Genomic DNA, 21,614 nt, shown 5'->3' on the forward strand with positions numbered 1-21,614 from the left:
TCACAATTTTTGGAAATAAAGAAATGAAAGAAAACCTGTTTTTTTTTTTTTTGTTTTTTTTCCGTTTTTCATATGGTCACCAGAGCAGTACAGCGTCACCATGTAACTGGTGTGGCGATCACTATGAAAAAAATATATATTTAAAATATTTTTCGCATTTTTTTCCTTCTTTTTGCAGTTTTATTTTGTTTTACATATGGTCACCAAAGCAGTACAGCATCACCGTGTAACTGGTGTGGTGGTGATCAGTATGAAAAATATATAATATTTGGTCATTTTTTAACATTGTTTTCCTTCTTTTTTGCAGTTTTTTTATTTTTTTTATTTTTTTCCAATTTTTTTTTTGTTTTACATATGGTCACCAAAGCAGTACAGCGTCCCCATGTAACTGGTGAAGTGGTGATCAGTATGAAAAAAATTTATATATATTTGGTAATTTTTTTAACTTTTTTTTTCCCTTCTTTTTGCATTTTTTTCTTACAGGTTTTTTTTATTTATATAATATTTGGTAATTTTTTTAACTTTTTTCCTTCTTTTTGCAGTTTTTTTTTTTTTTTTACATGTGGTCACCAAAGCAGTACAACGTCACCATGGTGTGGTGGTGATCAGTATGAAAAAAAATTATATATAATATTTGGTACATTTTTTAACATTTTTTTCCTTCTTTTTGCAGTTTTTTTTTTTTACAATATTTTTTTTTTACATACTGCCACCAGAGCAGTACACGGTCACTATCTCACTGTACTTTTTTTTTTCTACAAAAAAAATTGTAAATAAAAAATCTTAAATTTCTTAATTTTGCAAAAAAAGTGACAAAAACTTCAAAAAATAAGTGGCACTGCTCTGGGGAGAGGTGATCAGAATCTCTTCCCCCCCCCCCCCCCCCACTATGATTGCTTATTACAGTGGTAATCACTGTATAAGTAATCAATTGTACTTTGTGAATGGCATCCATTCATTTGCCATTATGTACTATTGTGATAGCTGTGATTGATTGGTCACAGTTATCACCTGTTACAGGTCTGCTTTGATTGGCCCTGTACTATGAGATCACAATGGCTATAGATGAAGGCCATTGTGTACAACTGACATGCACACCTCCCAACTTTTTGAGATAGGAAATGAGGGACACCTATTAGCAAAAGTATGTAGGCCTAGGACACACCCCCTGCCACGCCCTCTTAAAGGAGAAGTATGCAAAAAAAAAAAAAAAAAAGATTAAAAAAAATAGTTAAATTCACAAGTTTTTGGGGGGTTTTTTTGCAACTATTATTCCTTTAAACTGGCTTTTGCAATTTACAAATGCAGCAATTTAGAAACTGGATGAAAGGTTTAGCACCGGGAAACACTTTTTGATAGATAAATCGTTTATTTCCAATACGACTTTATAGATCTGTTGCCGCACATAAAGTCCCTTTTGTTTCCTTTTTTTGTTTTGGCTATATAGATCAAAGCAAAATGAGTGACAAATGAGGAAGAAAAGGGGGACACTGTCCTGAATGAGGGACCAGTTGGGAGCTATGGATAATGTGATCGTTGTGATTGGTCACAGTGATCACATGATACCGGGGGCCGGTCCGGGACAACGAACCGTGGACACAGTGGGTCACAGATTGCGCTCCTGTGTGGCCCCCCCCAAGGGTGCACACGAGGCACGTGACTAGGAGGACCTCATATAACGTCTACCCAGGATAACACAGTGCTCCCGCCCCGCCCATATTATTCGAATAGGCTGGATTACGAGCATAATTTACAAACTCGTATATCAAATCGAGTTTCCCCATAGGAAATAAGGGAAACTCGGATAATCCGTTCCACAGCCACTGCTTGTCTATGCAGTACCGAACACTCCGACTCTCGGGGGCCGCTTGGTGACACTCTGAGACGCTCGGGAACGGAGTGTCTCCGAGCGTCACCTCTGGCCAAATGCGGTACTGCACACCCCAGAGGCTTGACTCCTGCTCGTCTTGAGAGACCAAAAAAAAAACAGCTGGTATTGCGAAACGCTCGTAAACCGCGTTACTCGCAATCCGAAGTTCCACTGTATTTCAGTATCAACAGCAGGAAAAGGGGTCGGGGCTGATTAAGCGCTTAACGTCCGGAGCAACCCCAAATGTAGGTAGTAGTTGCACATTTTCCGCGCGACAAAAAAAATGTGCGTCGCCAAACGTGCCTGGCTCAATGCAGAACATTAAATTAAAAAATAGTACTAGAGCATATTTGTCACACGACAGGCAGCCCACTAAAGTCAAAGGGCTGTCACAAGTAAAAAATGCGCTAAAACGCCCAACGCAACAAATGCGGCGTCATGCTCACGTGTGCATGCAGCCTTAATGTGTTCTCCGCCCTCCACTGAAGCTAATCGATTACAGGACTGCACTTGATCGGTTGTCTACCTGGCTGTTCTGATCGCGGTGAACCTGGAAGTGCTCAGAGTTGAGCGCTTCCGGGTTCAGTGATCACAGTGAAGATCAGGGAACAACCCGCCCCCTTCATCGGGGGACACACTTAATGGTGGTCTTTGGCACCCTGGAGGAGCTGTGTGGGAACCACAGTGGGCAAGCTGCGGTGGAGATGACATCACATTCGCTGTACCATAAAAGTAACTGTGTGCCTTTACAGTCACATGAATAGCCAGGAGCCGGCTGAACCAAATGATACCAAGCTCATGGCTTCGGCCTGCTCGACATCCCGGCCGTTTATAGATATGGCCTGCAAACAGCAAGTGGTTCAAGAAAGAGTGATGTGCAGACGCATTGGCTTTGATTGTTAGAGGGTCTGCAGTTGAAACGCGTCAGTAGGATGCACATTGGAGATAACGGCTACACGGAGCAGACAATGAGGGAAATTTCCATTGACAGACATTTGAGCCGGCTCTTATCTCTGGATGACCAGCGTTGTTATCAACGTCGCTTGTGAGCGCCTGTCACTTCTATTGAATAAAGTTTTATTGATGGGGTGTCGCGATGGCGGCTGGGGGGGGCGCGTTCTGTTTGCTTTTAAGCAAATCACAAAGAAGATCCAGCATGGAAAGCCGCGGATACTCTTTTGTTTAACAACATGGAGGACTTTGACTTAAACAAGCAGGAACGCGCCTCCCTTTCACCACACCGGCGCGGTCAGTTTGACAAACAAAAAAAAAATTGTTTAATAAAAACAATGTAACGAGGCTGATTTACTAAAGGGATTCGGAATCTTCACACAATAAATTGAGTGAATGTTCATCGCCATCATCCAATCGCTTAAAACGCAAATTCTGCTTACCTAAAGCATTGTTCTTTTAGACTATTTCTTATGATCATTAGCACCATCTAGTGGCCATATTGTGGTATTTTCCTGATTCACTCCTGTATTCTGTATGAATGAATATCGATTGACTGAGGACAGAAAGTAGCCCGATGTCATCCAATTTTGCCCCATTCACACAGAATGAATGTACAGTGTCATAGGGGGAATAGCTCTGTGTATTTTTTTTTTTTCATAAACACACCCCATAGTGTTTTTTTTCACAGGAAAAAAAACAGACCGAAGAGAAGAATTAAAAAAATATATATATACACAGTAACAGTACACTACTTACTTACTTACTAGTGTACTTCTGATCCATCCGGTCCGCGGCACAGGACGTCATATCCTTTTTGTGCGGTGAGCCCCCCCCCCCCCCCCCCCGCTGTCTTCTGGGACCTGTGTGTGTCCCAGGAAACAATGGGGCCATTCACAAAGCGCCGCGCGACTCGCACATGCGCGGTAGGAAAGGGCAGTGAAGCCGCAAGTCTCCACTGCCGGTTTCCCTTAGTTAGAATGGCGGAGCCTGCACCTGATCCAATGGACGGATCGGCCTGGGGGGGGGGGGGGGGGCGACATCGCAGGCTCCCTGGACAGGTAAGTGTCCTTATTAAAAGTCAGCAGCTACAGTGTTTGTAGCTGCTGACTTTAAAAAAATATAGAATTTGCGGGTGGAACATCACTTTAATAGCGTCCCAGTCTTAGTCCATAGGGTTCAATATTGAGTTGGCTCCGCCCTTTGCAGCTATAACAGATTCAACTCTTCTGGGAAGTCCGTCCACAAGGTTTAGGAGTGTGTCTATGGGAATGTTTGACCATTCTTCCAGAAGAGCATTTGTGAGGTCAGGCACTGATGTTGGACAAGAAGGCCTACATCTCTAATTCATCCCAAAGGGGTTCTATGGGGTTGAGGTCAAGACTCTGTGCAGGCCAGTCAAGTTCCTCCACCCCAAACTCGCTCATCCACTTCTTTATGGACCTTGCTTTGTGCACTGGTCCAAATCATTTGGTGGAGGGGAGATTATGGTGTGGGGGTTGTTTTTCAGGGGTTGGGCTTGGCTCCTTAGTTCCAGTGAAGGGAACTCTTAAGACATCAGCATACCAAGACATTTTGGACAATTTCATGCTCCCAAGTTTGGGATCCATGACTAAGCTCCGGGGACAGAGTGAAACACGTTGGGGGCATGGCATGGTCGGAGTCGAGGCTGAGGTTGCCACACCATTCATTGCAGGAGGACACCATAGATGTCTTTATGGACCTTGCTTTGTGCACTGGTAGGCAGTCATGTTGGAACAGGAAGGGGCCGTCCCCAAACTGTTCCCACAAAGTTGGGAGCATGAAATTGTCCAAAATGTCTTGGTATGCTGACGCCTTAAGAGTTCCCTTCACTGGAACTAAGGAGCCAAGCCCAACCCCTGAAAAACAACCCCACACCATAATCCCCCCTCCACCAAATGATTTGGACCAGTGCACAAAGCAAGGTCCATAAAGAAGTGGATGAGCGAGTTTGGGGTGGAGGAACTTGACTGGCCTGCACAGAGTCTAGACCTCAACCCCATAGAACCCCTTTGGGATGAATTAGAGATGTAGGCCTTCTTGTCCAACATCAGTGCCTGACCTCACAAATGCTCTTCTGGAAGAATGGTCAAACATTCCCATGGACACACTCCTGAACCTTGTGGACGGACTTCCCAGAAGAGTTGAATCTGTTATAGCTGCAAAGGGTGGGCCAACTCAATATTGAACCTTACGGACTAATGCCCCGTACACACGGTCGGATTTTCCGATGGAAAATGTCCGATCGGAGCGTGTTGTCGGAAATTCCGACCGTGTGTAGGCTCCATCGGACATTTTCCATCGGATTTTCAGACACACAAAGTTGGAGAGCAGGAGATAAAATTTTCCGACAACAAAATCCGTTGTCGGAAATTCCGATCGTGTGTACACAAATCCGACGGACAAAGTGCCACGCATGCTCAGAATAAATAAAGAGATGAAAGCTATTGGCCACTGCCCCGTTTATAGTCCCGACGTACGTGTTTTACGTCACCGCGTATAGAACGATCGGATTTTCCGACAACTTGGTGTGACCGTGTGTATGCAAGACAAGTTTGAGCCAACATCCGTCGGAAAAAATCCTAGGATTTTGTTGTCGGAATGTCCGAACAAAGTCCGACCGTGTGTACGGGGCATACGACTGGGACGCCATCAAAGTGATGTTCCACCCGCAAGGGGCCAAGCCCAACCCCTGAAAAAACAACCCCCACACCATAATCCCCCCTCCACTAAATGATTTGGACCAGTACACAAAACAAGGTCCATAAAGACATGGATGAGCGAGTTTGGGGTGGAGGAACAAATGCTCTTCTGGAAGAATGGTCAAACATTCCCATAGACACACTCCTAAACCTTGTGGACGGCCTTCCCAGAAGAGTTGAAGCTGTTATAGCTGCAAAGGGCGGAGCCAACTCAATATTGAACCCTACGGACTAAGACTGGGATGTCATTAAAGTTCATGTGCGTGTAAAGGCAGGTGTCCCAATACTTTTGGTAATATAGTGTGTGTGTAAATTTACGTACAGGTGTGGTGCTGAATCACTATTGTTTGCGAAGAGCTTAACGATCGTTTTCCATAGAACAGAAGCCGTGCCGGTGGGACCATATGCCAGGACATGATGTATTATCACATTAATGAGGGCACGGACTCCACAGATACGGGTCACTTGTAATCGGTGAACTGCTGCATGTCCTTGGTGCTCTTCTCTCGGTGACAAAGTCCCAGACACCCTACGTCTGCCTGGCTGTGTTACCCGTCTAGGACAGAGGAATATTGGCGATAAGAAGATAGAACGCGTCAGACGAGGATTTGTCCCTCCTGCTGTGAATCACAATAACATCTTAGCTGGATCAGCGCTGGCGTCTCTCCCGTTATACCCGGCCTCCTCCTTCCTTCCCCTAAGTCCTCTGAGGGCTTCAGATCAGCTCAGAACTGAACCAACTCCCCCTAATCACCCCCTTGTCCATCACTCTGGGGGGGCACCTAGGGATACAATCTCCGGGGGGGGGGCACCTAGGGATACAATCTCCGGGGGGGGGCACCTAGGGATACAATCTCCGGGGGGGGGCACCTAGGGATACAATCTCCGGAGGGGGGCACCTAGGGATACAATCTCCGGGGGGGGGCACCTAGGGATACAATCTCCGGAGGGGGGCACCTAGGGATACAATCTCTGGGGGGGGGACCTAGGGATACAATCTCCGGAGGGGGGCACCTAGGGATACAATCTCCGGAGGGGGGCACCTAGGGATACAATCTCGGGGGGGGGGGGGGACCTAGAGATACATCTCCGGAGGGGGGCACCTAGGGATACAATCTCCGGAGGGGGGAACCTAGGGATATAATCTCCGAGGAGGGCACCTAGGGATACAATCTTCGGGGTGAGGGCACCTAAGGATACAATCTCCCGGGGGGGGGGGGCACCTAGGGATACAATCTCTGGGGGGGCACCTAGGGATACAGTCTCCAGGGGGGCATCTAGGGATACAATCTCCTGGGGGGGGGGGCACCTAGGGATACAATCTCCGGGGGGCACCTAGGGATAGAATCTCCGGGGGGGCACCTAGGGATACAATCTCCAGAGGAGGGCACCTAGGGATAGAATCTCCGGGGGGGCACCTAGGGATACAATCTCTGGGGGGGCATCTAGGGATACAATGTCCGGGGGGGGCACCTAGGGATACAATCTTTGGGGGGGCACCTAGTGATACAATCTCTGGGGGGGCACCTAGGGATACAATCTCTGGGGGGGGGGCACCTAGGGATACAATCTCCGGGGGGGGGGGGCACATAGGGATATAATCTCCGGGGGGAGGGCACCTAGGGATACAATCTCGGGGGGGGCATCTAGGGATACAATCTCTAGGGGGGGGGCCACAGGGATACAATCTCCGGAGGGAGGGAACCTAGGGATACAATCTCTGGGGGGGCACCTAGGGATACAGTCTCCGAGGGGGGCACCTAGGGATACAGTCTCTGGGGGTGCACCTAGGGATCCAATCTCCGGGGGGGACCTAGGGATCCAATCTCCGGGGGGGGCACCTAGGGGTCCAATCTCCGGGGGGGGCACCTAGGGATCCAATCTCTGGGGGGGCACCTAGGGGGGATACAATCTCCGGGGGGCACCTAAGGATACAATCTTCGGGGTGAGGGCACCCAGGGATACAATCTCCGGGGGGGGGAGGGCACCTAGGGATACAGTCTCCAGGGGGGCACCTAGGGATACAATCTCCGGGGGGGGACCTAGGGATACAATCTCTGGGGGGGCACCTAGGGATACAATCTCTGGGGGGGCACCTAGGGATACAATCTCTGGGGGGGCACCTAGGGATACAATCTCGGGGGGGCACCTAGGGATACAATCTCCAGGGGGGGCACCTAGGGATACAATCTCCGGGGGGTGGGCACCTAGGGATACAGTCTCTGGGGGGGCACCTAGGGATACAATCTCTGGGGGGGCACCTAGGGATACAATCTCTGGGGGGGCACCTAGGGATACAATCTCTGGGGGGGCACCTAGGGATACAATCTCGGGGGGGCACCTAGGGATACAATCTCCAGGGGGGCACCTAGGGATACAATGCATGCCTAATGTGGTTTATAAAATGTTCATCATTTCCTTTTTTCTTGCTTCAGGCAGATATGAAAGATGCAAATGCATGCAGCTCTGTAATTAGTGTAGCGGAGTCCCCGACCCCTAAAGGCCTAATGGTGACTTCCGGAGTCAGGGAGAGCCGACATCCTTCCTCAAAGTGTGGGTTATTAGGCATGGTGGGTGTAATGCAAGTTGGAAACATGGGCGCCAGTCACTTTTTGACTGCAGGAAAAGCAATTTTATTGTCTCTTAAACATGAACTGGGGGATAGAGGGTTAGGGCCAGGACACCCTTAGGCAGATGCAATAGCAATTGGCAGACTCCGAGACAAAACTAATAGGCAGACAGCTATACAGGTGGAGGACCTTTAAGCTGGGTGCAGTAACTGTATTTGTAGAAGTGCTGTCTCCTATGGCAACTGAACTTTCAACAGTCAATGGAGATCCTTACACGTAACTCACAGTAACCCGTTATAGATCTTCACTCACATCTCACAGTATCCCACTGTAGATCTTCACTCACTCCTGCGTTCTTGTTTGAAGACTTGCTTCGCTAACATCCCTTCTGGCTCCAGTTCCTGCTTGCTGTTCCACTACATTGATCCCTGACTTCTGGCTTGGCTGACTATCCATTCCGGTTACAGTACTTTGGCTACGTTTGTTATTTTTACTTTTATTATTAAACAAGTGTGATTTAACTGTACTTCTGTCTCGGCCTGATTTCATGGTTTCTGACACTGAGCTCCCGGTCTTTCACTAGACTTTAAGATCCCGGAAGTTGCTGGATCCCCTGAGCTCTTCCACAGCTAAACTCCGCTGTATTCTCCCCAAGCTTCACCCACGCTAACCCGCTGGGTCCCAGGCTTGGCACACTGCTGGAGCTTTCCCACTTCTTCACCGTCACCCGGCTGGTGAAAAGGCTGCTCTGGTACTTCTTCAGACTTCCATACACTGGCCTCTGATAACAGGAATGGTTGTCCCTTGGTGGCGACTGCTTCCCCTTTACCTCTGGCCTTGATCCTCACTTGCCCCTGGAAACAGGAGTGGTCGTCCCTTATGGCAACTGTTTCTCCCTCACCGCTGGCAACAATTCGATTCCCTGTCCGGCGGAACCTCTGCAACTTGGTTGGGCTTCCGGCCTGAAGCCCCGCCCCAAACCCCGCGCTGCTTCTCTCAAACCTGGATAGGCTGTCATAGGCCTCAGACAGCCTAGCAGCCAGGTGCTCCCGGGATAGGCCTCTGGCTTCTAGCCTAGCATCTCGGAAGCCTTGTAACACACGTCCACCAAGACAGTCGTCCGGGTGGCACAGAACCCCTGATCACTTGACTCCTCCCGAAACAATAGACTCTCCCAGCAGGCCAAGGGGCCAAAGAAATCCCTACCAATATGCTGAGACACCCCATCCACTACTAGTCTGAATTCACTATGCCCTTGTCATTCTAATGCCACAGGCAACAATGCCACCTAGTGACAGAAGAGAGAGGTGCATCAAATCCAGCGTTGGAGAAAGTCAGTGGATCCCCCTAACAATTAGCCAGGCTCGTTACCACCTAACAAACTAAATTTGTTAGCAAACCTGCCTACAACTAGGGTGCTACATCAGGAATACAGTGCAAGGTGTATGCCCCTTAATGTACTTATTTACAAAATTTTATAACGGAAAGTAAGAAAAACGTTTTTTTTCTTTCAAAATGTTCGGTCTTTTTTTCATTTGTTTATCAAAAAATAAAAACCCCCCATGTGGTGATTAAATACCACCAAAAGAAAGATCTATTTGTGGGAAGAAAATGATAAAAATGTCAAATGGTTACAGTGTAGCATGACCGCGCAATTGTCATTCAAAGTATGACAGCGCTGAAAGCCGAAGATTGACCTGGGCAGGAAGGGGGGGGGGAGTGCCCGGCAGGCAAGTGGTTAATATCTGCCCCCCTTCTGCATTATCATTACTGCATCCAGTCCAGCGAATCCCGTGCCGAAGCGACACACAGCAACGCCAATCTGCCAGCAATGAAAACCTGCATTGTGAGCGACAGAGTAAAAACACATTTTTCCTTAGACAGTCGAGTCGCCGGAAATGGCGCGCACGCGGCGCGCACACGGTGATGTGGCTGCATTATTAGGTAATGTGAGGATAAGACCCACATCTGTTTGCAGCGTGCCGCTCTCACGGGACACACTGAATTAGAATCACGCTCCGTTATTAGAATTTTTTTTGTGGGCAGAAACAATACTTGGCCCAAGAACTGACAACAATGCCGGGACGTGAGTCACACGGGAGGCCTCATGCTGCGACAATGTCACAAAGACCCAGCGAAATGATTGGCTGAATGTTAAAACCGAACTGAAGCCAAAGTGCTAAATACAATAGTAAGGGGGGGGGGGTGACGCCACTATTCAAAGCGTGCAGGTCTGCTACTTCCTGTGTCACCTCCGAGCCAGGAGCCTGAATCCTTCCTGAGTCCTCCTCCTACATGGAGGTCCGTATAGACCCCTTCCCCAGACCCCAGTACATGTTATAGAAAAGCTGTGCAATGACAGATCCTGATTGGCTCGCCTGGCTGACACTCCCACTCTGTCTGATCTCAGGTGTGTCAAAATACTGACCATCATTTTCCTTTCCCGGCGCCAATCCATGGCAGCATATTATCACATGTACACCGCCATGTTGGCACCAGGAAAATTGTATCAAATACTTACCATTATTTTCCTTTTCTGGTGCCAATCTATGGCAGCATACTACCTCATGTACGCCGCCACGTTGGCACCAGGAAAATTGTATCAAATGCTCACCATAATTTCCGTTCCTGGCACCAATTGTGCCAGGAATTGAAAATTGTGGAGAATTGTATCAAATACTTGAGATCATTTTCCTTTTCTGGTGCCAATCTGCTGGTATACAATTGGTTCCTGGCACCAATTGTATCAATTACCATCATTTTTCTTTTTTGATGCCATTCTATGGCAGCATACTACCACATGTGCATTGCCATGTGGGTACCAGGAAAATTGTATGTAGCGGTACCCCCATGGGGGCTGCTGATTTTGTTCATTACCTTTATGCCGATCACTCTGTTTCCGATCCCCCCATGCAATCACATGACACCAAACAGTCAGAATTCCAGATTTATATTTCTTTATTTGCGAATAAATCTGTGGGGGCTATTCAGTGAGGTATATGAGATGCCCTTTTTTTTCCCCCTGTTCTTTATGGGGCGTTAGTTTATAGCCGTAGCTTTGTTACTCAATCCCCTTATAGCGATCCTTTCCTGGTTCCATTTCTCTATATGATACAACACTCTCAAGTTAGACAGATAAGAATCACTCTTACTAATCCTTTCTGTTTCACTGATTAGATTGCTGTGGGTGTTGAACTCAAAGTCATAGGCCATCACTGCCTATTTCCATGACTTGTACGTCAAACTTCCCTCAGTCCTTGAAAGTGCTTGATACTGCATTCCTTAGATGCACAGTATGAAGTCCTTCTTTAGCTCCTCTGGGTATGCACTCCCTTTGCGCTCTCTCAATCAACAGTCCATGTTCTACTAAGAGAAAGTCGACCACCCAGTTCAGCTTCCTCCGCTTTGCTCCTACTTCCTCCTCCTCCGACCGGTACATCCCCCACATGGGAACGTCCGGTAGTTCCTCGACGACTACATGCTGACTTCTTCTCCAGGGCCTAGGCACTTGGCCTGCCTGGATTCTCCTCCGGCTCCAGGGCTCCGGGATCCCTGAATTCCCGGGACTCTGGGCCTAACTTGTGGGCTCTGAGTCCCGAACTCAAAAACCAAAAGCTCCCCCCAGAGCATGTGACCCCCCCCCCCTTTTATGAGAGAACTCCCCCTGACCATAGAAATTAACCATTGGTCAGTCCTTCCACACGGGGTTTCCTGCCACTCAGGTCTCAGCCCATCCTCTCTTTCCAGTAGAATCCACTGTTAAGCTGAGAAGGTATCTCTGAGCCCAAGACTAGGCGGCCACACCCCCTTCTATTCTGATACTTCCAACCCTAAATTAACCCCTAGGCCTAGTAAAGAACACAGGCCTGGCTGAATTTACCTGTCTCTATATCCTACACTATCAAAAAAAACACAATAAAGCACCTACCTAAAAGTAGAGGGCGCTACATGTATAAAATGCTTACCATAATTTTCCTGGCGTCAATCCATGAAAGCATATTATCCCTCGTGCACTGCCATGTTGGCACCAGGAAAATTGTATCAAACGATCACCATAATTTTCTGTTCCTGGCGCCAATCCATGGCAGCATATTAGTACATGTGTGCTGCCATGGCGGAACCAGGAAAATTGTATCAAATGCTTACCACAATTTTCCTTTTTTGACGCCAATCTATGGCAGCATACTACCACAGCAGCATACTGCCACATGTACAATGCCATATTGGCACCAGAAAAATTGTATCAAATGCTTACCATAATTTTCCTTTTTTGACGCCAATCTATGGCAGCATACTACCACAGCAGCATACTGCCACATGTAGGATGCCATATTGGCACCAGGAAAATTGTATCAAATGCTCATGATAATTTTCCACTCCTGGCACCAATCCGTGGCAGCACATTATCACATGTGTGCTGCCGCGTTGGCACCAGGAAAATCGTATCAAATACTTACCATAATTTTTTTTTTTATGCCATTCTAATGGCAGCATACAACCACATGTATGCCGCCATGTGGGCACCAGGAAAATTGTATCAAATGCTTACCATAATGTTCCTGAAAATTGTATCAAATGATCACCATCATTTTCTGTTCCTGCCGCCAATCTATGGTACATGTGTGTTGCCATGGTGGAACCAGGAAAATTGTATCAGATACCATAAATTTCCTTTTTTTGACGCCAATCTATGGCAGCATACTACCACTTGTACGCTGCCATGTTGGCACCAGAAAAATTGTATCAAATGCTCACCATAATTTTCCTTTCCTGGCGTCAATCCATGAAAGCATATTATCCCTTGTGCACTGCCATGGTGGAACCAGGAAAATTGTATCAAATGCTTACCATAATTTTCCTTTTCTGGTGCCAATCTTTGGTTGCATACACGTGGTAGCATGCTGCCATATTGGCGCCAGAAAAAGAAGTTAAAGTGAAATTCTAAACAATGTATTTTTGTTAGTTTAAGGCCTCATGCATATTGGGTGCTTAGTCCCGGTGCTTGAGGTTCTGGTGTTTTGGTGTAGGCGGAAGGCACAAGTGCACCATAGGGTGGCCTGGCGCTTTGGCCAATCGGGAAACGGGTCTGACGCCCTGCCTCCTGAATGGCGGGGAGGAAGGTTAGTGTGAAAATAGCGAAAATTAATTCGCTATCGTCACACAATTGGGTGGGATCAGGGTATACTCTCTGCGCCCTGAGCCCACCCTATTTTGAAGCCTATTGAAGCCTCTGGCTCTAATCTGGTGCTTCAAAAAGTACCACACCCCCCCACCCCCACCATAGGAATCCATGTGTCCGGCGTCCTGAAAGGGGCCGCCTTTCAGTGCACGGGCCGCCACTGAGCCTAGGCCTGCTTTATGACTATTGGCCCAGCTGCAACCTTCAGACTTCTGCAGTAAACCCCGGGCACTGTACAACCAATGAAAACTGTGCAACTGCCTGTCCCTTCACAAGGAACATTGCACCTTCTTTGTGCCTATTGTAATACTTATAGTTAAAGAAATGGGGGTGGGGGGGCAAAGCTGCTACCTTGCCCAGAGCCTCTTTCTTAGTTAAAGCTACACTTTAAAGCTTTAGTAAAGGCTCAGTTTTTCTTTTAAATAATAAACAGGTTGATACTTACCTGCTCTGTGTAATGGTATTGCATAGAGAGGCCCCAAACCTTCTCGTCTCGGGTCCCCCCGCCGGTGCTTTCTGCTACTTTTCTTCTCAGTGCACCACAATAGGAAGCCGTTTCCTATGGGGGGCACACCTGTGGGCTCGCTCTCAAGCCGGGCTGTGCCACCGCCCCGCCTCTTTCACCTCGTCCAATCACAGAAGGCTTTGCATTCACTGAGAAAATGCAAAGTGTTCCCTGAATAGCGCCCATGTCGACCATGGCGACCTCCTGTGTTCTCAATGCAGCTGGGCAGTCAGCATGGAAAGTGGAGCAGGTGCATCCGAGCTACTACCTCCTGTGTGATTCCTCGTCAGCCTTAGGAAGACGGCACTCAGCCTAGGAAGTCTCTGCAAACCTCCATACTAAGTCAATGCAAAAAGGAAAAAGGCTGGTGCCATGAAAGTCAGCTAAAACATCTTTCTTTATTAATACAACATCCCAAAAAACACTCCAAACGTGTTTCGTCCATCTGGCCTTAATCATGGCTGACGGCCAAAACACGTTGGCTTTTTATGGCTATTTTTTACTTGTATTAACCACTTCAGCCCGGACCATTTGGCTGCCTAAAGACCAGAGGACTTTTTACAATTTGGCACTGCGCTGCTTTAACTGATGATTGCGCGGTCATGCAATGCTGTACCCTAACTAAATTTGCGTCCTTTTCTTCCCACAAATAGAGCTTTCTTTTGATGGTATGTGATCACATCTGCCGTTTTTATTTTTTGCGCTATAAACGGAAAAAGACCGAAAATCTTGAAAAAAAATGATATTTTCTACTTTTTGTTATAAAAAAAATCCAATAAACTCAATTTTAGTCATACATTTAGGCCAAAATGTATTCGGCCACATGTCTTTGGTAAAAAAAATGTCAATAGGCGTATATTTATTGGTTTGCACAAAAGTTATAGCGTCTGCAAACTAGGGTACATTTTCTGGAATTTACACAGCTTTTAGTTTATGACTGCCTATGTCATTTCTTGAGGTGCTAAAATGGCAGGGCGGTACAAACCCCCCCCCCCCCCCAAATGACCCCATTTTGGAAAGTAGACACCCCAAGGAAATTGCTGAGAGGCATGTTGAGCCCATTGAATATTAATTTTTTTTGTCCCAAGTGATTGAATAATGACAAATAAAAAAAAAAAAAAATTACAAAAAGTTGTCACTAAATGATATATTGCTCACACAGGCCATGGGCCTATGTGGAATTGCACCCAAAATATATTCAGCTGCTTCTCCTGAGTACGGGGATACACATGGTGTGGGACTTTTTGGGAGCCTAGCCACGTACGGGGCCCCGAAAACCAATCACCGCCTTCGGGATTTCTAAGGGCGTAAAATTTTTGATTTTACTCCTCACTACCTATCACAGTTTTGAAGGCCATAAAATGCCCAGATGACACAACCCCCCCCCCCCCCCCCCCAAATGACCCCATTTTGGAAAGTAGACACCCCAAGCTATTTGCTTTGAGGCATGTTGAGTCCATGGAATATTTTATATTTTGACACAAGTTGCGGGAAAGTGACAATTTTTATTTTTTTTTGCACAAAGGTTGTCACTAATTGATGTTATTGCTCACACAGGTCATGGGCAATGTGGAATTGCACCCCAAAATACGTTTAGCTGCTTCTCCTGAGTATGGGGATACCACATGTGTGGGACTTTTGGGAGCCTAGCCGCGTACGGGGCCCCGAAAACCAATCACCGCCTTCAGGATTTCTAAGGGTGTAAATTTTTGATTTCACTCTTCACTGCCTATCACAGTTTCGGAGGCCATGGAATGCCCAGGTGGCACCAAACCCCCCCAAATGACCCCATTTTGGAAAGTAGACACCCCAAGCTATTGGCTGAGAGGCATGGTGAGTATTTTGCAGCTCTCATTTGTTTTTTAAAATGAAGAAAGACAAGAAAAAAATTTTTTTTTTTCTTTTTTCAATTTTCAAAACTTTGTGACAAAAAGTGAGGTCTGCAAAATACTCACTATACCTCTCAGCAAATAGCTTGGGGTGTCTACTTTCCAAATGGGGTCATTTGGGGGGGTTTGTGCCACCTGGGCATTCCATGGCCTCCGAAACTGTGATAGGCAGTTAAGAGTGAAATCAAAAATTTACGCCCTTAGAAAGCCTGAAGGCGGTGCTTGGTTTTCGGGGTCCTGTACGCGGCTAGGCTTCCAAAAGTCCCACACATGTGGTATCCCGTACTCAGAAGCAACAGAATGCATTTTGGGGCGTAATTTCACATATTCCCATGGCATGTTTGAGCAATATATCATTTAGTGACAACTTTGTGCAAAAAAAAAAAAAAAAAAATTTGTCTCTTTCCCACAACTTGGTGACACGATATAAAATATTCCATGGACTCGACATGCCTCAAAGCAAATAGCTTGTGCTTGCCACCTCAACAGCTTGAACTGCACTTATGGGACTCGTTACGTCACCAAGTGTTACTGCAGTGCTGGTTTGACTACGACCAGGGTGTACTAGGCCGCTGATGCTTGCCAGTTCACCAAAACGCTACCAAAAAAAACTGTTAGCGATCAGAGGGATCAGGCCTGACTCTGCGAACGCTGCAGTTATGCGTTTAGTGTTTTGTAAGTGATCGATCGATACTGCACTTGGGTGGGCTGGGCTGGGCTGGGCCGGGCGGAGGGGCAAAACGCAGGTGCTAGCAGGTATCTGGGCTGATCCCGCTAACACTGCGTTTTTGGGAACCCTACACTGCTGGGGACGCTAGTATAGATCTGATCGGATCAGATATTGATCCGTTCAGATACTATACCACTAAGGGAGGTGTACGGTGAGTGCGTGGGTGTTAGCGGTACTGGCGCTAACCTGACGCTGCTTGGGGCTCGTGCTTACCAGTTCACCAAAATGCTACCAAAAAAACTGTTAGCGATCGCAGGGATCAGGCCTGACTCTGCGAACGCTGCAGTTTATGCGTTTAGTGTTTTGTAAGTGACAGTGATCGATCGATACTGCACTTGAGTGAGCTGGGCTGGGCTGGGCGGAGGGGGCAAAACGCAGGTGGTAGCAGGTATCTGGGCTGATCCCGCTAACACTGCGTTTTTGGGAACCCTAAACTGCTGGGGACGCTAGTATAGATCTGATCGGATCAGATATTGATCCATTCAGATACTATACCACTAAGGGAGGCGTACGGTGCGTGCGTGGGTGTTAGCGGTACTGGCGCTAATCTGACGCTGCCTGGGGCGACGCATATCACCGCCAGGCGATCAGGGGGCTAAACTTTATTAGGTAATAAACGGCGGGTGCCCTGACACTATAAAAAATAAACAAACTAACCAGCGTCACCCGTAACAGTTATACGGTGATCACTGGTGAAAGGGTTAACTAGGGGGCAATCAGGGGTTAAAACATTTATAAGATAGTATATGGGGGTCCCTGACGCTATAAAACGCTGACGGCGAACCTAAATATTTAGGTCCCTAACTAGCGTCACCAGCGACACTAATACAGCGATCAGAAAAATGATCGCTTAGTGACACTGGCGACAAGGGGTGATCAAGGGGTTAAAACTTTATTAGGGGGGGTTAGGGGGTACCCTAGACCTACAGGGGGCTAATACTAACTGCCCCTACCACACTAACTGTCACAAACTGACACAATGCAGTAATCAGAAAAAAAAAAAACTGCTTGGTGTCAGTGTGACAGGGGGGGAGAGGGGTGATTAGGAGGTGATCAGGGGGTAAAGGGGGGTGTTATGTGTGCCTGGCATGTTCTACTGTGTGTGTGTGTTTGGTGCACTCACATTTCCAGTCTTCTCTCCTCGTGCCGGAACGGAAACTGCCGAGCCGAGGAGAGATGACATCACATCCCCTGCCTCTGTGTACTACACAGAGGCAGGGAAAGAATCTCATTGGCTGGGAGCGATCGCGAGGGGAGGCCACAATCGGATGGCCTCCCCCTCATCTCTGATCGCTGCCAGACCAAAGGCGACCGCCTCAGGCACCAGGGGGGGTCCGATCGGACCCCCCGCCCGCGGGAAGGCAATCACGTACCAGGTACGTGATTTTGCCTGCCCGTGCCATTCTGCTGACGTATATCAGCGTGAGGCGGTCGTCAAGTGGTTAATAAAGAATAATGTTAGCTGATTTTAAGGGCGCCAGCCTTTCCCTTTTTGTGTTGAGTCGTCATGGGACCCAGAAGCTAGTGGACATCCCTGTAGTAGCTGTGTAGTAGCTCTGCCTACTACAATAATTTCCAGCTTGACCAATGTAGCTATGTAAAAACTGGCATACTGTCAGGGCTGGGCTCAGCCCTTCCTTCTTAAAGCTGGCCGCTCAGCTGTCGGCTAATTGCCAGCTCCTATCTCTCTCCACAGTGACTCACCTGTTGATGATATCCTGCTCGTCAGTCCTGCCTACTTAAGCCGTCCAGCCCAGATGATCTCTGCCTTCACCTGGTCACATCTCTAGAGACGCTCTTCTGTGTTCCTGTTAAAGACTTGCTTGGCTGACATTCCTTCTGGCTCAGATCCTACCTGCTGTTCTACTACGCTCATCTCTGGCTCCCTGACGTTTTGGCTTGTCTGATTATCCGTTCCTGTTCCTGAAACTCTGGCTTTGTTTTGACTACATTTACTCTGTTACTTTTTTATTATTATTATTATTATTATTAAACAAGTGTGATTTAACTGTACTTCTGTCTCAGTCTGATTCATGCTTTCTGACACATACCTGGAATTCATTTTTATGTACTTTTTGATTTTTTTTTTTTACATTGCTGCAAACAAATTCTCAGTCAGCCCCATCCTGCATGATATACGAGTGGTAGATGGAGCTGTTCCAGTCCTCTGTAAGGCTTTGCAGGTCCCAGTCACCTGCCAGGTGTGAGGACAGCAGATTGGGAGATCAGGTGACAGCATTGTACAGGTGGGATAATCTGAAGCCGGAGGATCCCGTTACACCGGGGCCCAGAACAATGGCGGAGGAACCAGACTGGGCCAGTCATTGGACAACCTCCAAAGACCTTACCAGCACCCACTCACAATGATGCTCTTATGCTCTCAGCTACACCTAAAAAAGTGTCTGTGAAGACGGCTCCTATTATTTTTATTATTATAAGTATTGGAAAAGGTTCTCATCATACTGCTGCATTGCTATAAAAATCAAAATGCTGCATGCAACAGCATTTTGATTTTGCAATCAAAAAGGTGCGGCTTGGCGGGCAGCATGGCGTGCTAGCACAGTGTACTGGCAGAACATTGTTGTCTAATGGACTGTGGACCAGCTATATGGATAATTAACATCTCTGGCCATTGGTTGATCTCTTGTTCCTTGATTGAAGTTTCCGGGGAGTTAATACCCTCCAATATCTGCTTGTGATCTACCAATATCCTTAGCTTTGTTGTTCCTGCCCTACAATATCAATTCTCGCACCCCATGCTGCCCATGGCAATTTCCCACCTGGTGGTGGCCAGCTTTAATGCCCCGGTGCCCGCTCCCAGGCTTTGCTAAGTGGACGCCCTATGGTCTGCCAACATGATAACGACCCCAAACACACCTCCAAGATAACCACTGCCTTGCTAAAGAAGTTGAAGGTGAAGGTGATGGACTGGCCAAGCATGTCTCCAGACCTAAACCCTATTGATCATCTGTGGGACATCCTCAAATGGAAGGTGGAGGAGCGCAAGGTCTCTAACATCCACCAGCTCCGTGATGTCATCATGGAGGAGGGGAAGAGGACTCCAGTGACAACCTGTGAAGCTCTGGTGACCTCCATGCCCAAGAGGGTTAAGGCAGTGCTGAAAATAATGGTGGCCACGCAAAATATTGACACTTTGGGCCAATTTGGAGATTTTTGCAGATTTTTTTAGTCCCATCATGCCTCTGCCTCTGGGTGTCATGCTTGAGGCTGTCGGTCTTGCTGTGCCTCATGGGACTTATAGTTCTGCAACAGCTGGAGGTCCGCTAATTGCATATCCCTGCTATAGAGGGACATGCTTTGTTCAGATTTCATGTCTGAGGTTTACATTCACTTTGACGCAAAAGCATGTTAAGGTGCATAAAGCGCAATAATGCAACGGGCCATAAAAGAATGAAAATAACACATTTCAAGCCAGTGATTTTCACCCTTCAGCTCTTTCATTACGAAAATGTCAGTACGGGGTAGACTGACCCTGTTGTGACCCCCAGAGATCTGCCCTGTGAGCGATGCAGTGCAGATACAGTGCAGGTCTTTGTATTAGAGCGTTCTCCGTATGAGTCACACAGGAAGGAGCCCTACGCCGGCATTGTACATCTACTGGAGAGAGGTTGTGGCTTCTGCGGCTGAAAGTTTGAAAGACTCGGATGTGTGAAGAGCAAGCGTTAATAAAAAGCTGAAGCATCTGAATGTAGAGCCTTTCCAATCATTTCATTCGTCGCAAAGGTGCAACAACACGCATGGGAAATGCCGTTCACTTCTGCAGCCCCTGCGATTCCTCCGTAGGTCGTTAAAACCATTGCATGCATGTTTTGACTTTTCGTAAGCCACATCCGAATACACAGTATCCACAAAAGTAAGTACACCCCTCACATGTGTGTAAATCTTTTCTTCTATCTTTTCATGTGACAACACTGAAGAAATGACACTTGTCTACAATGTAAAGTAGTGAGTGTACAGCTTGTATAACAGTGTAAATTTGCTGTCCCCTCAAAATAACTCAACACACAGCCATTAATGTCTAAACCGCTGGCAACAAAAGTCAGTACACCCCTAAGTGAAAATTTCCAAATTGGGCCCAAAGTGTCAATATTTTGTGTGGGCCGCCATTATTTTCCAGCACTGCCTTAACCCTCTTGGGCATGGAGTTTACCAGAGCTTCACAGGTTGTCACTGGAGTCCTCTTCCCCTCCTCCATAAAGACATCACAGAGCTGGTGGGTGTTAGAGACCTTGCGCTCCTCCACCTTCCGTTTGAGGATGTCCCACAGATGATCAATAGGGTTTAGGTCTGGAGACATGCTTGGCCAGTCCATCACCTTTACCCTCAGCTTCTTTAGCAAGGCAGTGGTTGTCTTGGAGGTGTGTTTGGGGTCGTTATCATGTTGGAATACTGCCTGCGGTCCAGTCTCTGAAGGGAGGGGATCATGCTCTGCTTCAGTATGTCACAGTACATGTTGGCATTCATGGTTCCCTCAATGATCTGTAGCTCCCCAGTACCGGTGTTCTGCCGAGAAAGTTCCCCTCGGCGGATACGGAGCCGGCGGAAATAGCCGAAGCCGAATACAATAGAAATCAGCTGTACACGGCGCCTGTATGAGGGCCCCTCGCGGCCTCGCTTCGCTCGCCACGCTTCGGGGTGCGGCCTCGCTTTGCTCGGCACTTTTTATTCTCCCTCTAGGTCCACTTGGATGGTGGGGCTTCAGCCTGGACCCAGGGCGCAGGCGCCGTGTATAGCTGATTGAAGTTTTTCATCTTCGGCTATTTTTCGGCGGCTCCTAGTCGTTCATACTGCGCAAGCGCTGCGCCTGCGCAGTACAGTGGGTCCTTATCCGCCGGGGAACTTTCTCGGCAAGACACCGGCAGCACTCATGCAGCCCCAGACCATGGACACCCCCACCACCATGCTTGACTGTAGACAAGACACACTTGTCTTTGTCCCTCCTCACCTGGTTGCCCCACACACGCTTGTCACCATCTGAACCAAATAAGTTTGTCTTGGTCTCATCAGACCCACAGGACATGGTTCCAGTAATCCATGTCCTTAGTCTACTTGTCTTCAGCAAACTGTTTGCAGGCTTTCTTGTGCATCATCTTTAGAAGATGCTTCCTTCTGGTAAGACAGCCATGCAGACCAATTTGATGCAGTGTGCGGCGTATGTTCTGAGCCAGGGCCGGTG

Source organism: Aquarana catesbeiana, linkage group LG05 (genome assembly GCF_042186555.1).
Source record: "Aquarana catesbeiana isolate 2022-GZ linkage group LG05, ASM4218655v1, whole genome shotgun sequence".
NCBI classification, from domain to species: domain Eukaryota; kingdom Metazoa; phylum Chordata; class Amphibia; order Anura; family Ranidae; genus Aquarana; species Aquarana catesbeiana.